This window comes from Eleutherodactylus coqui, chromosome 9 (assembly GCF_035609145.1).
Source record: "Eleutherodactylus coqui strain aEleCoq1 chromosome 9, aEleCoq1.hap1, whole genome shotgun sequence".
Classification (NCBI taxonomy): Eukaryota; Metazoa; Chordata; class Amphibia; order Anura; family Eleutherodactylidae; genus Eleutherodactylus; species Eleutherodactylus coqui.
Genome location: NC_089845.1, coordinates 138,227,171 through 138,243,788, shown reverse-complemented (window position 1 = coordinate 138,243,788; position 16,618 = coordinate 138,227,171). Strand labels below are relative to the sequence as shown.

Below are 16,618 nucleotides of genomic sequence, written 5' to 3'. Positions count from 1 at the left end.
AACCAAGAGCTGTAGGAGAAGAAAAGCATGACTGCTCCTGGGGAGTCTGTGGACTTATAGGCAGTTAACCACACCCACCAGGTGCTGCTACTAGTAGGTGTGATGTCATCAGATGGGTGGAGTCAATTGGAAGGCTAAGAGCCTCCCAAGATAAGGGTACATGCACACGGGCGTATGCGCCCCGGCTATTTTTCACAGGCGCAAAATATTCGGTACACAGCAGATACACATCTACATATTCTGCACAGCGCACTGCAAATGTTGGTGTAGAATTGCCGTCAGGATTCTCCTATTTTCAGCACCAAAATCTGCATGTTAGCAGCGCAAACTTTGTGCTGAATATTTCTCAAGAGGACAAATTCCACAACGCTGTTCAGTTTTGTGTGAAACATCCATAAAGGGAATATATCATCACAGGATGTTTAAGGGCTTATTCAGACGACCGCAGGTACTTAGCTCCGCCTCCTCCTATTGCAAATAGTAGAGAGGGGCGGAGAGGGGGCGGGAGCTCAGTTCCTGCTCCTGGCTCTTCCATCCTCCTCCCCCTGCAGACAAGGACACCGTATATCGGCTCGGCGTGAAAACTGTGCCAATATACGGTTGTCTGAAATAGCCCTTAGAGACATTTATCACATGCACATTTTTTTAAGTTGCAATATTTCTCATCTCCATTCAGTAACGGGTGGGGTACAAAGTAACTGCACATCCCAGACATATCCGTCATATCTTGTAAGGCAGTTTTGACAGTTATCGGTTGCCACAATGCTGCAACTGCATCGAGGTTCGATTTCTTGTACCCCTAGCCCTAAATTCTTCCTGTTATGAGTCCTACAATCCTGGGAGGCCCCACCCCACTAGTGACATCACACCTGACAAGACCATTACCTGGTGGGTGTGGTTAGCCTCCTATAAGTCCCTGAACGATCAAAGAGCTGTCATTCCTGCCTTCTTGAAAAGCTTTTGGTTGGGAAGAGATGGGGTTGGTGGTGGCTGTGGTGTCTGTGGTGTGTAGGGTTTTTGCTGCATGTTGGGTGGCTGCTTCTTGTGGTAGGCTATCAGGTCTTCTGTCTGACAGTGTCTTGCATAATGCTAGTAATAAGGCTGAAATGGAGCCGCAACAACAGGTAAGTACTTCGTGAGAAAAGCCTTACACTCCTTGGGTAGCGATCTATTCTACACTGGAAGGTGCTTTCATACTGGATGGAATTCTCCTGCAGGATGCATTCAAATCTGCAGAATTGGATGCCAAAGTCTGCAAGTCTAGCTAGGTTTTGATGCTGCTGACAGGTAGTCTGCAGAATTTGCTGCTGTTTGTGGTGCATCTTGAGGGGTAACTCCAGCTTCTGTGAAATCGCCTTAGGCCTCATCCCCATGGCTGGGTCTCGCAGTGGAATCAGACTCGGCGCCCCACGGAGACCCTATATTCATATGTCTGGATCTGCTGTGAGTGTCTCGCCTGGCGAGTCAGTGTGCGTTTGTAGTGCAGAGCATGACGCACTGGGCTGTGATGCAGATTCCTGCGATACTCCGCAGTGGAATATCGCTGGACAGACAGCTTGCATTGGCTGAAATGGAAGCCGTACGTGCTTCCCCCCCCCCCCCCCCCCCTCACAAAATGAAACTTGCTGTGATTCTCCCCCGAGAGCGCAAAATCGCTGTAGGCAGGGGAGGATCTGTTAACACAGCATGTCTATAGATGGTCGTTACTGCAGAATTTGCGTCGGCGTCTGACCATGAATTCCGCAGCGATAATCCATCCATGGGCATTGGCCCCTAAGGGACCTTTTATGCAGAATGGAATTGGTCTATACAGACAACTGTTATTTCTGTGGGGCTTGAATTCTGCACAAGCTAAAATCTGCATGGTTTTGCTTCAAAGCTGTAAGATTAACTTCCACAGTAGAAAACATTATTGCTGTAAAGCTAAGGACGTCTGGTGGGTTTCAAACATACAAAAGACATAATCTGGCAGCTAAAAAAGTGCAAGAAAATCTGCATTTGCACTGCGGATCTGGTTGCATCTTGCAGAAACTCTCCATGCATGCAAAAGGTCCCTCACGGTGCTTCCAGACGAGCAGAATATATCCACGAGATGCACCGAAAGACGCTTAATTCGCAGCTGGAGATTCCACTCCAATAGCAAAATGTCTACTTGTGGATTTTGATACAGAATTTCTACGCTTTGTAAAAGTATTCCACTACTCTGAGACTGCAAGATGCTCTTAAAAACAGGCTTAAAAACAGTATATACATATTATATCACTGTAATTGTACTGACATAGAGCGAAGTTCATATGTCCCTTTTACTGCACTGTAAATGTTGTTAAAAACTATCCCCGCCATATATATATATATATATATTAATTAGACTTCTACCCACTTGAAGTCTTTAGAACTTTTTTTCCCCATACATTTAATGGTTTTGTTGAAAGCCTGGTCTTGAAGGGTTAAATGGGTATATTGGGCATATACTGATTGTTGCAGGTCTTCTGGTCAGCTCTGCCATTCTCACTTATCTTCTGGTATCTCAAAATATTCATCTCGATGGTTATCCCTCGGGAGATTCCACTGTATAAAATCTAATCAAATATAAGGAAGTAGTTATTTAGACTGGTCTAAGCTTTTAGGCTGCATTCTCTCGAACGCATATCGGCTCGGTTTTCACGCCGAGCCGATATACATCGTCCTCATCTGCGGGGGTGGGGGTGGGAGGATAGAAGAGCCAGGAGCAGAAACTGAGCTCCCGCCCCCTCTCTGCCCCCTCTCCGCCGCTCTGCACTATTTGCAACGGGGAGAGGTGGGACAGGGGTGGGGCTAATTCATAAAATGTAGCTCCGCCCCATCCCACCTACTTTCATTGCAAATGGTGCAGAGGGGCGGAGAGGAGGCAGAGAGGGGGCGGGAGCTCAGTTCCTGCTCCTGGCTCTTCCATTCTTCCCCCCCCCCCCCCCCCGCAGATGGGGAGGACTTATATCGGCTCGGCGTGAAAACAGCCTAAAATGGGTTTTCCACTGACATACCATTGATGACCTATCATCAGGATTGGACATCACTAGTTGATCAGCCAGGGTCGGTTGTTTGGGACCCCAACTGATTAGCTGAGCAGGCGCATGCTGTAAGCAATGGGATAAGTCAATTCGAGCCGTGCCTGCAGTTACAAGTGCGGAGGCTTCTGCTCCAACATCTGTTATTGGGGTGCTGATAGCTTGCACCCAGACAGCTGATCGGTAGGGGTCCGGAGTGACGGACTCTGGCAGATCAACTGGTGATGACTGATCCTGATGATGGCTCATCAATAGTATTTCCCTGGAAAATTCCAAACTCCAATTAACCCTTCCTTATACTTCAGTGTGTCTTGTTCCCCCTTAGAATGTGCTGGAAAGGTTGGTGAACCTCCCATTGGTGAGCTCCACTTATGATCTGGTGTCTTCTGCCTATTTGACCACCAAAGACAACCATCCCTACCTGAAACTTGTATGTGACGTCGCAGAGACAAGTGTGAGAAGCATCACTTCTGTGGCTATGAGCAGCACCAAGGCCCTCCTATGGCGACTGGAGCCTCATAGTAGGTGGTCTATAAATGGAGGGTCTCATCCTCACTGTCGCCACTATTAACAAATGGTTATATTGAAAGAATAAATCTGTATAGTGATGGAGCCCTTGAAGAATCTATATAGACATAACTGTAATGTCTCCTAATTTTAGCTGAGGAAGCAACTAAACAAGCAGACATTGAGTTGACCCAAGATGAGGCCAGCTACTATGTCCGCCTGGGATCCCTCTCTACCAAGGCCCGCAGACGTGCTTATCAACAAGCTGTGACCCGGAACAAGGATGACGAATGCAGAAGCCAGGAAGCCATTGCTCAGCTCCAGATCACAGTTGACTTGGTGAGTAAATCTACTTGAGGAATCTGATGTCTGAAAACTAGTGAAACCTTGTCAGCAAAACTCCTGCAAAAGTGTGTATATTCGTCTGTAATACAGTTTAGATTTCAGTTAAGAACTTGTATATCTTGCACTTGAAACAAAATGACTAGTCCTAAACATTAAAGAGTTCCACACTTGTATAGACTTAATAGTTCAGAGGTTTTCTTGCTTGCTCATTTAGCATTAGATGCTCTTTTCATGTGGCAGCATCAATTGGCTCTGTAGAAATGCTGCAGTATCTCTACAATGTCCCTCCATAGAAGGCATGCTAAGGGCATGATATTTCTATATCGCCTATAGAAAATATAACAGATGTTCTTGCTTAAAGGAATCTGTTCTGGAGTTTTCTAGCTGCTTCTATATCTCATATTGTGAAGGGATAAATACATATTGGTGTAACTGAAATGATCTGTATAATGTCAGCTGTCTTCCACAATCTCTCCTATGAACACATGGTGATTATAACATTACCTTATTCCCTCAAGGTTGAATATGCATTAAAAAACTTGGATGATGCCAGTCAAAACCCAGGCTACACAGGAGAAGATCTACAATAGGTGGCTGGAGTGGAGTAAAGGCACAGGACAAGATGCTAGTGGAGACCCTGAATGCACTGAGGTAATGCCAATCCCCTATAGTGTATGCTGGCATCATCTGGACCCTGGGAATCTCACATGTCTATTTCTCTCTAGCACATGGAATTCCGCACTCTGTCTACTGCCTGCAATCTTAGTCACCAGCTACAAACCACATGCCTGTCTCTGGTCACCAGTGTCCAAGGTCTGCCACAAACCCTTCAGAAGAAAGCTCAAGATGTGAGTGCCATGGCTGCAGATATCTATCAGACCTTCCATGCTGCCTCTTCCTTCAGAGAAATGTCTGCTGGCCTCTTAACCACCACCAAGGAGCAGCTCATAAACATGAAGGGGTCTCTGGAGGAGATGCTGGATCTCTTGGTGAACAACTCTCCCGTAAACTGGCTGGTAGCAGGCTTCAACCCCCAACTGGCTGGTAGCCGAGAAGAGGAGCAAGAATCTGTTTGGGAAGTCTCTAACAACCAGGAGCATTAAAAAGCTTCAGGTGAAGAGACATTGTACTTAAATGGACAAATCCCAACCGCACATCGCCATTCCACTTCCAACTCCTTGTTCTCCAACTTCATCTGAGGGCCAGTAACAGCAGCACCAGGACACATGACAGCAAGGGGCTGTAACACTGGTCTTTGTCTTATTCTTGGGTTTTCTGCCTTTTTTTCCCCCCTTCCATATATTCTACCCAGATCCAAGCTGCATCACTGACATGTAACCACTTTATTCATGTGCACTTTTGCATTACTAAAATGTCTGCACCAACTAGTCTGACCCGTGTACATACAACTAATCTGAGCATTTTAGGCATATTTATTAATTTTCAAAGTTTTCCCTCTTATTTTTGTTTTCAATTGCAAATGTCAAAATATGTGCAAAAATACTGTACACCTTTTTGATAAAATATATATTTTTTTTTTTATTTTTTTTTAACCATTTAGGAGACCTATAAATTTAACTTTGTCAACATTTTAAGAAACACTTTTTGTTTTCCTGTACCAAGCCAAGATTGCGAAAACTCATAGGTGTCAGAATGATGCCCCCCACAAATGACCGCATTTTAAAAACTACACCCCTTAATGTATTCACTGAGAGGGTGTCATGAGTATTTTAACCATAGTTTTATATATTTTTTTGCAAATACATAATTTTTAAAGGCATGTTTTTTCCTCAATGGTGTACATGAAAATGAGGATTTACACCCCCACAATGGCTTCTTTCCCTCCCCATGTTCAGAAACATATCCATTGTGGCCCTACTATGTCTGTATGCACAATGGGGCCCAAAATTAAAGCAGCAGCCGGTGGCTTTCAGAACATAAATTTAGCTTGAAGGCCTTTTAGGCCCCATTGCTCACTGGTAGAGCCCTTGACTGGCCCACAAATGACCCCATTTTGAAAACTAGACCCGTTAATGAATTCATTCTGTGGGTGTTCTGCGTATTTTGACCCTACAGTTTTTGAATGAATCTAAGCAAAGCAGAATGAAAAAAGTTATGATCTTCATTTTTTGGGAAGTTGTGTCAATTGAAACTTTTTTATTTGTACAACACACACATAGGAATGAAGCCTTTCACCACAAAATGGATACTCCTGTGTGCTCTGTGTTCAGAAACCTACCCTTGTGGCAGTAATCCACTTATAGGACACATGGCTATGCCTATAACAGCCGGAAAACTGGTTGGACTTCAGGGCACAACTGAATAAATTCCAGGCCCCATTGCTCACTTTTGTGTGAAAAACAAAGGACTCCCTAAAAATAATCCCCCCCCCCCCCCTTCACCCTTTTTGACATTTCCTAAATCTTAGATAAAAGTAATAATATAAGCTTTATGGTACATCTGAAGACAGGGGTAATTACAGAGGCCCAGTTGGGATGGGTACATGGGGTAGTAAAACTGGGTATCTCTCCTCCCATGTCTTTTTTTGGGGGGGGAGGGGGTATTTCTTTTGGATTTACTAATTTTCTGGAATTTGAGTAGACTTTGCGATAGTGCTTCTGGAATTTCGATATCCTGTAGATGGAACAACTGGAGAAACAAGCGTATTTGCAGATATTTGAACAAGTCACTTCAATTAAATTGTGAATTAATTTACTAAAGCTTCAAAAGGCTTCATATTGTCTTCATGAAAGAGGGATGAGATATGCTTTAGACTAGTGATGAGCGAGTATACTCACTAAGGGCAATTACTCGAGCGACCATTGCCCTTAGCGAGTACCTGCCCGCTCGAGAGAAAAGGTTCGGGTGCCGGCGGCGTGCAGGGAGCTGCGGGGAGGAACGGAGGGGAGAGCTCCCTCCCTCCTTTCTCCCCACCCCCACCTACTGACTGCCGCTACTCACCACTCCCCCGCGCCGGCACCTGAACCTTGTCTCTCGAGCGGGCAGGTACTCACTAAGGGCTATGCTTGCTTGGGCAATTGCCCTTAGCCGAGTATGCTTGCTCATCTCTACTTTAGACCGTTTTTGGACCAGGAGAGAGTTTGAGTTCTGGGATAAAGTATTCTAGCATTTCTATAGGGATTTGTTTTATGATAGAAGTCGTGGCTTTGTCAGAGTTTTTATAAATTTGACCCATCCAGGGTGGCTCTAATGGGAAGTGACACAGGGGGATTAAATATTTTCTGTTGTAGAGGAGAGTGGGCAGTAGGGTTTATTACCAATACAAAAATGAGCGGAGAAAAAGGACAACCCTGCCAGGTGCCATTTGTGATAGCTGGTACCTTATCAGATCCCTTTACTATCAAAATTTTGGCTGTAGGGTTAGAATAAAGATCTTTTTTATTGCTTTGATAATCTTTCCCGTAAAGCCGAATTTTTCCAGCACTGAGGAAGCGAAACCCCAATGTAGCCTGTCAAATACATTCTCAGCGTCTAGGGCTAATAAAATAGACAGGGTTTAAAACCCTTTGCATACCATCTGGAGCTTGTCTTCCCTTAATGAATCCAACTTGGCCTGGGAGTATTGTAAGGAGGTGTTGTGCTATAACTTTTGAAGATATTTTTGTGTTGCAGTTTAATAGCGATATTGGTCGAAAGTTTGCTGGGGAGGTAGGGTCCTTGCCAGGTTTAGCGACGCTGCCCACTTTGGCCTCTACCTTTTCTAAAGGGAGTTCGGCTTGGGCCATTCCCTGATTAAAAGCGAGGGTCATATGTGGTGTAAGAACCTTGGCAAAAAACCTATAATAATCATTGGAGAAACCATCCGGTCCCGGGGATTTTTGCAGTTTAATAGTTTTGATAATGTTTAAAATTTCTGACCTCCAATATGGATTCGTTTAGGAAGTTACTTTGGGCCTCTGAAATAGAGGGGAGATTTAAGTCTCGGAGAAAGGCCAAAATCCCATGATGGGTTGGTTGAGGTGTATTAACATCTTCATTAAGGTTATACAGTTTAAATTGGCAGAAAATCTCTATCTGTTTAGGGTGAGACACTTTCTCACCTCGGCCCATCGGGTTGGTCATATAAGGGATTTTTGCTTTAACAATTTTCTTTTTGAGTAAGTTGGCCATTAGTCAGGAGGGTTTATTCATTGCTGCATAATATTTAATATGAGAAGCTCTTAAAGATTTATCAAAATTTTCCATGAGAAGGGAGCGTAGTTTTTTGTCTCAGGCTGAAAAGTTTTTCATGGTTGAGATCTGAAGGAGAATGTCTAAGCCCTGCTTTTGAGTTTGTAATGCGTGAGAGAATCTCTGTAATTTGCGCTGCCTTCTCCATTTTATGTTTAGCACTCAGTTTAGTAAGCACCCCCTAATAAAAGCTTTATGGGCATTCCATACTATAAGAGGAGATATTTCCGGAGTAGCGTAAAGTCAAAGTATTCTATTAACGCTTCGGAGATTTGTTTTGAATATTGAAAAATACCCATCAAAAAGAGATTGTTTCTCCAAGGCCTAGCTTCCCCTCCAAAACTTCCCCCACGAAAAGATCGCCAAAATTGAGGAGTGGTCAGAACAAGCAGCTGTAATAATTTTGGCATCTTTTACAAAGGGGAGGGAGCATCTGTCTACCAGCACCAAGTCAATTCGTGAAAGCATCTTGTTGAACAGGGAGTAAAGGGTGTATTCTTTTGCTGAAGCATTTAAACATTGGAAGGTGTTGTAAAGTGCCTCCCTCTGGATCCAGGGGAGCAAGGAAGGGGCATCTCTAGAGACTCCACCTGACGAGTCCATCATTCTGTCTGGAATAAGATTAAAATCGCCACACACCCTGAGTTTACCCATTTCGTGCCTCTGCAGTTTTTTTAAGGGTCTTATTTAAAAATCTGATTTGTGCCTTGTTGGGTGCATATAAATTGAACAGTGTGAACGGAACTGAATTTAATTTTCCTGCTAGTATTATGAATCTACCTTTTAGGATCTAATTCTTGAAAAGACACTTCCAGCAGAGGAGAGTCTCTAAATGCAATCATAACTCCCGCTTTTTTGTTGAGTGCACATGCCAGGTAGATGTTAGAAGATTTTTTATTTGATATTTTCGGACAGGCGGAAGCAGCGAAATGGGTCTTCTGTATACATAATATATCAGCGCTGTTCGAGAGAGCTTCTCTCCACAACGATGGGCTTTTGAACAGCTTGGCGCACTGTTTGAGTGGACTATTGGAGGGTGAAAGCAGAGAATGTTTCTGCGTGTGCAGAGCCTTTCCCTGAGCTTTGCAGCATGCAAGTGAGAGCTCCTAGGGAAGTATCTCCCTATCCTGACCTCCTTTCAAGCTGTGAGGAAGCATCAGATGTCAGGCTATCTCCTTTCTCTCGCCCCGTGGTTCTATACGGAGCAGGAGATCCTGGCGCCATCTTATGAGTTCGGCTGTGCGCTGAGAAGAAAGTCTCCAAGCGGCCAGGCAGAGCACGGGTGGACTTGCAGCGGCAGCAGAGAGGGACCGTCAGCGCAGGAGATTTCAGCCGCTGAAGGAGCTTTGAAGTCGCTGGTAAAAGCCTGGCTTCCCTGAGCTCCGGATTATGCGGCCATACTGGTGCTCAGCTAGGCCATGCCCCCCAAGCAGAGAAGAATTTAACCCACCTTACAGCAATGCACATTCGAGGGACATGGAATGTAGTAACAGACAAACTGAGTCAAGGTCTCTCTCTATTTCACGAGAGAGTGGGCTCTGAACCTAGAAAATTTTCATCAAATCATCCTTAGATGGGATATATATGACTTTGACCTGATGATGATCCAGCTCAACATCAAGGTGGAGAGATTTTGCTTCTTATACTAGGGGGGACAACCCCCTAGCAATCGATTCTCTGTCCATCCTTTGGAAATTCAGGTTGGCCTACATATTACCTTCAGTTTTCATGATGCCAAGGGTATTGAGGAAAGCAATGGTAATAACCATCATACCATTCTAGCCCAGGAGATTTTGGTTCTATCAGCTGATGCAAGAGTCAAGGGAGTTAGTGGAGGTGCAGCACCTGAACCAGATGGGCAAAGGAGGGGAGAGCATGGGGACTATAAGATGGGTGTCACAGGTGGCTCTGTAATGTCTCCCAACAATGGCAGCAAGGTGCCTGCTCAGTCACCGCACAGTAGTGCAAATAATAGATACAGTCTTAAAATAAATAAATCTTGGTATTTATATAGCACCAACTTAATCCACAGCGCGTTCAGGTAATTATTTATTACCCCCTCACCAAGCTGGGTTCTCATTTTTCTGACCTCGAAAGGATGGAAGGCACAGTGCAACCTTGAGCCGGCTACCTGAATCACCAGGGATCGAACTTGCAACCTTCAGGTCGTAGGCGAAAGCTTACACTCTGCCCCACACGAGGCTCAGAACAGTAGTTTATGACGTGACGCCAGGACTTCACCCAGAACTGTAAGAGTCAGGTGTCAGGAAACGCAGATCCTGGTAGCTTTTAGTAGTAAATGTGAAGTGCACACAGTTTAATGAAGCTCTTAAGTAATCAACAGAATAAAACAATGGCAGTCTTGAGCAGAGCAATTAATGTTGCAGTAGACAACACTGTGTAATACAATTGAATCCTGAACAAACAGTTCAATCTTCAATGTTCTCTCTATGAAAACTAGAGATGACACAGAAATTCCCACTGTTGGAATTATTGTAAAGTTGTTGATGCATTTTTAAGATTAAGATTTTTGTGGACCTTTGAATATCCCTGCTTTTTACTTCACTGGGTTTTGGGTGTAACTCACTGTTTAAGTGGACTGGGTCCCAGCTTTTCTCCTCCTCACTGCTGTCACGCTAGGGAACTGATGAATCCTAGCTGCTCGCTCTGCTGACCTCCTCTTACACGTCCTTCTCAGCAGACTCTTCTCCAACTCCTCCTTCACTTCCTGCTTTCCTGCACTCACTCTCCTCTCCCTCAGCATAGAGGCTCACTGTGTAGTTTCCTGCTCTCAGCTCCACATACACCCCTTGACCAATCAGTAGGGGCATTACATACAGCCAATAAGCAGCCTGCTGATGCTAAGCTATTAAGCTTAAAGGGGTTGTCCCACGCCGAAACGTTTTTTTTTTTTTTTTCACTTTGACTTCTATACTTACCGGTGAAGATGGCCGCCGGGATCCTCTTCCTCCGTGGACCGCAGCTCTTCTGTGCGGTCCATTGCCGATTCCAGCCTCCTGATTGGCTGGAATCGGCACGTGACGGGGCGGAGCTACACGGAGCCGGCATTCTGCACGAGCGGCTCCATTGAAGAGAGCAGAAGACCCGGACTGCGCAAGCGCGGCTAATTTGGCCATCGGAGGGCGAAAATTAGTCGGCTCCATGGGAACGAGGACGCTAGCAACGGAGCAGGTAAGTAAAAAACTTTTTATAACTTCTGTATGGCTCATAATTAATGCACAATGTACATTACAAAGTGCATTAATATGGCCATACAGAAGTGTATAGACCCACTTGCTGCCGCGGGACAACCCCTTTAAGGGTAAAAGGTTTTTTTCCAACATACAAGGTACTTTCTAGGTTTCCTGGAAGCATATAGGCAGATGGGACAGGACCATTAATGTGTTGCTATTCTGGAGGAGCCTCTGGCCACTCCAGAGGCTTACTCCAAGCAGAACCTGGTGTCTCTGGGAACACAGCTCTGCTCGCATCATGGTACCTATGAGGTAGAGAGAGCTCTGAAGCAGTGTTAAACAATACAGCATTCCAGAGTGGATTCTACAAAGATTATATGCAAGACTCCATAAGGTTTTCCTAGCCTTGTACAAAACAGGGGTTTCCCCTGAGGATTTATTATTTTGCAATTTTTGTAAAGTGGACTTGATAAGGTGCAGAGTATGACCATTTTGTATGCAAAAATTGCTGTGTAATTTTTGGTAGTGCAAATTCTGCATAATTTCCACATGTAAATGTGCCCTAAAGATGCAGCTTAAGCTGCAGATTCCTGCTTCATAGCCCATATGTATACATTCAGATTTTGGTGCAAAACTTTCTGCTCTTTTGAGTGTCCTGCAGAAATATTTCATCTTTGTGAAAGGTTTAACAAAGTTCATGGGTCTGTTCAATTTTCTCTTCTGCACACTGTTGTCTTTGACATGCAAGACGGCCCAAGTGATATTAGTCTGGTCACACCTAACAACTTTAAATGCACCAAAAAAAAATAAATAAAAAAAACACATGCAACATGTACCATTAACACAATATATTTGGCTGAAAAAAAAAATGCCCATCCAGTGAAGCCCATTAGCCCCCACCATGTTGATCCAGAGGAAGACAAAGCTAATGAAGTAGAAGCCAATTTTTCTCTTTGGAGGGAAAAAAGTTTCCTTCACAAGTCCAAGTCTGGCAATCAAAATAATCCCTGAATCACCTATCTTTCTGAAGGGACATGTGAGAGATCTCTTGGGCTCTGAGATTTATAGTGTCCTTTTTAGCATTTTACTAAACTGAATAACCATTTTCATCACCTCTCTAGTTATTATAGTATATCCAAATGTACTACTCGGTCTGCCTTTGAACCCACTCAAGCTCTGATATGTCCTTGAGTACTGGTGCCCAAAATTGTACACATTATTTGAAGGTGGTCTGACCAGTAACTTGTAGAGAGGAAGAACAATGTTAGTCATGTGCCCTTAGATCTCTTTTGATGCACCCTACGATCCCCTTTGCCCTGGCAGCAGCTGCCTGACATGGTTTGCTCTAGTTAAGCTTAAGAGTTAACTGGAATCCCCATGTCCGTGTTACCCAATGGTTTCCCATTTAGTGTGTAATGGTGACATGTATTTCCTCTGCTCATGTGCCTAACCTTACCTTTATCAGTGTTACGCCTATTACTTTCTGTTCAAACCTCCAACTTATCCACATGCATTTAAAACTGCAGTCTGTCTCTTACCACATTGTGTTAATTACTTTGCATAGTTTTGTGCCATCTGCAAATATTTTACAGTGTAAATTGCTCTAACCAGTCATTAATATATTAAAGATAAAACCCAATATCTGCTTACAGGAAACCCATTTCTCCACCAGTTCAAACACCACGCTACCTACCCCCCCAGTATCCAACATTTTATTCAGCAAACACGCCAACTAAAAACTAAAGGTGTAACTATCTGCTTTAACAGATCAGTTCCTTTCTCGCATTCCTCAACAACCACGGACCCCGAAGGCTGTTACCTAATCGTAACGGGCTCTATTCAAGATGTACCAACAACTATAGTTTCCTATTACGCCCCAAATTCGAGGCAAATCCAATTTTTCACAAAACTATTTGAAATAGTGGAAAACATTAAAATAGGCACTGTTATTCTCTGTGGAGACTCAAACTGTATAGTTGACCCGAATCTGGACAGGAACGCCACCACCCTCCCAGCTCACTCTCCATTTCTCAGAACTTGAAATCTCTCCTTCAACAAAACAGTCTTGTGGATATTTGAAGAGAAGTGAATCCAACCACAAAAGACTACACACTTTTCAGCCCCACACTCACTTTACAGAATAGACCATATCTTGGTTCCTGACACATTTATACCCCAAATACCATAATCAAAAATACTTTGTCCCATGGTCAGATCACAGCCCAATGTCCATTACTTGTAATTCCCTAATGAATAAACCTACAAATACATCCTGGATCCTTAATGACTCCCTTATCTCAATGCCCGAAACAATAAACTTACTAAGGCCACAAATGGAAGAATACTTCCAAACAAATAGCCCTTCCGCCTCCTCTCCTGTCTCCCTCTGGGAGGCCCACAAAGTAGTCATACGAGGTCATTTGATACAAATAGCAGCACGACGTAAACGAAGACGTTTAGCACAACAACAAAAACTGGAACAAGTTTCTTAATTAGAAGAAACTGCCAAAAAACACCCAACTAAAAAACCTTCAGGCACTTACGCGCTAAAACCAAACTAGACCTTTGTCTCACTGAAATTATAGAAAGAAAACTACGCTGGTCTCGCCAACGATTTTATGCTTTTAATAACAAACCCACAACACTACTAGCACGTAGACTACGCTCACACCCAGACACAACCTCATTCTACAAATTACGCACAAGCCAAAAAATAACCGCCAACCCACTCACTATAACGAGAGCATTTCAAAAGTTCCTAAAGCAGCTTTACTCCCAATACCACATCATCCCACAAGAAGAAATCACTTCTTACAAGAAATATCCTTCCCCAGACTAGAGAGAACACTCGAGTACCTAGCCTCTGAGATCACCCAAGAAAAAGTGACAAACGTCATCAAAACACTTGGAGCAGCAAACGACCGGGCCCAGATGGCTTCTCTGCCCCATACTATAAGAAATTTGCCCCAATCCTAACTCCCCACCTAGTAAATTACTCCAATGCAATAAAAGAAGGCAACCACATCAGCCAAACAGCCCTACTGGCCACAATATCCATGATACCGAAAGCAGATAAAGACCCACTAGACATACAAAACTACCGCCCCATATCTTTAATTAATGTCGACGTAAAACTTCTTATGAAAATCCTTGCAGAACGCCTGAACACAGCCCTCCCCTCATTGATAGGAGGAGACCAGGTAGGATTTGTCGCAGGTCGACAAGCCCCTGACAGTATCAGAACAATAACTCCTCACGCACCTCTGTAAGACTAGAAAAATCCCAGTGGTGCTCCTGTCCCTTGATATCAATAAAGCTTTTGATACCCTGAGCTGGGACTTTCTATTCTCGGCCCTTGAACACTGGGGACTCCCGGACGGGTTCCCTTTCCTGGATCCGGATACTATATACGCATCCTAAAGCCTCCGTACGCTACCGAGGCTTCTGCTCGGATACATTCCAGATCTACCGGGGGACTCGCCAGGGTTGCCCACTATCCCCGTTACTTTTTATTATGGCCATGGAACCACTAGCCATCAAAATCCAAAACAACCCAAACATAAAGGGAATTGAAATAGCCTCAGTGCATCACAAACTCTCAATATTTGCAGATGACCTGTTCATGCTCATAACCTCCCCCCATGTCTCCTTACCTAACCTTATGTGGGAGCTGTCAAGATTCAGGTCAATATCAGGCCTAACCATCAACCAAACAAAATCAAAAGCATACAATCTTACATTACCCCCCGAAACACTAAACCCACTCCAGGGGAATTTCCCCTTCCAATGGGCAACAGGCTCCTTGGGCATCCAATTAACAAACGACTACACACCTCTATATGGCCAAAACTATATCCCTCTCCTCCGTAAGATGAGTACTTCTGGAAAGCTGGAGTCGCTATATCACATTTCTTGGATAGGAAGAGTTAATGCATCAAAAATGACTCCTTCCTAAACTACTATATTACTGTCGAGCACTCCCGATCCGAGTACCTGGACACCTACTAAAGACTCTCCAACTAATATCCCTCCGATTTGTGTGGAACGGAACAATCCCGAGTGTATCACGATCCACCCTATATAGACAGACGGAGAGGAGGTCTGGGAGTCCCAAACTACCTTAAATATTATCAGTCTGCCCAGGTGGCCCAAATGGCTCTTCTACATTCTACTCATAACACGCCACTATGGGTATCCCTGGAGGCCACGGAAATACATCCCCTCACAATAGACTTCCTACTATGGACCTCACCCAAATATAGGCCCACAATCAATAACCCGATAATCATTCTTCACATTGGGACTCCATAAGATACTCAGGAAAATTGATATCTCCTCATTTACCCCTTGCGCCATTAATACGCAACCCTATGTTTCTACCAGGCAGGGAGTCGCCACAATCATTTGCAAACTGGACAAAGTCAGGTCTCACCAAGTTATACCAACTATACACAGCAAATGGACCAATTTCTTTCCTCATTACAAGAAAGACACAAAATACCATCAGAAATCTTCTGATACTTGCAAATAAAGCACTTTATTTCCACTCTCCTCAAAAATGTAAGCTCCCCACTAACTCTAACACCATTTGAAAGACACTGCTATAAAAACCCACACGCGAAAGGTCTCATATCAACGATCTACTCAGACCTAGTACACTCCTTCCGAACACAACTCCCATACGTAACTCGCTGGGAAGGATCTCGGAAAAACCCTCTGAGGAAGAATGGGCCCAGATATGGGATGCCACCAACAGCAGTGCCAGAAATATACTAATGATGGAAACATCCTTTAAAGTCCTGCGCTGCTGGTATCTAACCCCAGATTGCATTGCCCATGCAATCCCCGGACGATCTCCCAACTGCTTTCGCGGATGTTCAGCCTCAGGAGACATGCTTCACGTCTGGTGGACCTGTCCTAGGGTGAAAAGGCTTTGGATTAGAGTCTACTCTCTAATATACTCAGTTAGAAACCACAACATCCATAAAGACCCTTGGGAGGCTCTCCTAAATAAATGCATAAACATTCCTTCTGACTCCAGAAAACTAATATCCTTCCTAGCTACAAAGCAAGTAAATCGCACATTCGTGGCGTAAAACCTCACTAGACTTCACCGAAGTTAAACGTAGACTAGAACCTAACAAATGAAAAACTAACCTCCATCTTATCTGACAAACACGAAAAATTTCTAAAAATCTGGTCCCCATGGCTGGACTATTCATTTCCTTCACAAAACAGGTTCCTGTCCTCTATAGGAAATACGAGAAGGGAAGAAAAAAATATATATATCTTTTCAAATCAAGTGAAAGCTATATTGTAGCAATCACACAGACCACA

At 44.0% G+C, this 16,618-nt stretch overlaps 1 pseudogene; it reads left to right on the top strand.

Moving 5' to 3' along the window:
* The first annotated feature begins 974 nt into the window (after window positions 1-974).
* On the top strand, window positions 975-4,999 carry LOC136578706 (perilipin-2-like; annotated as a pseudogene).
* The last annotated feature ends 11,619 nt before the right edge of the window (window positions 5,000-16,618 follow it).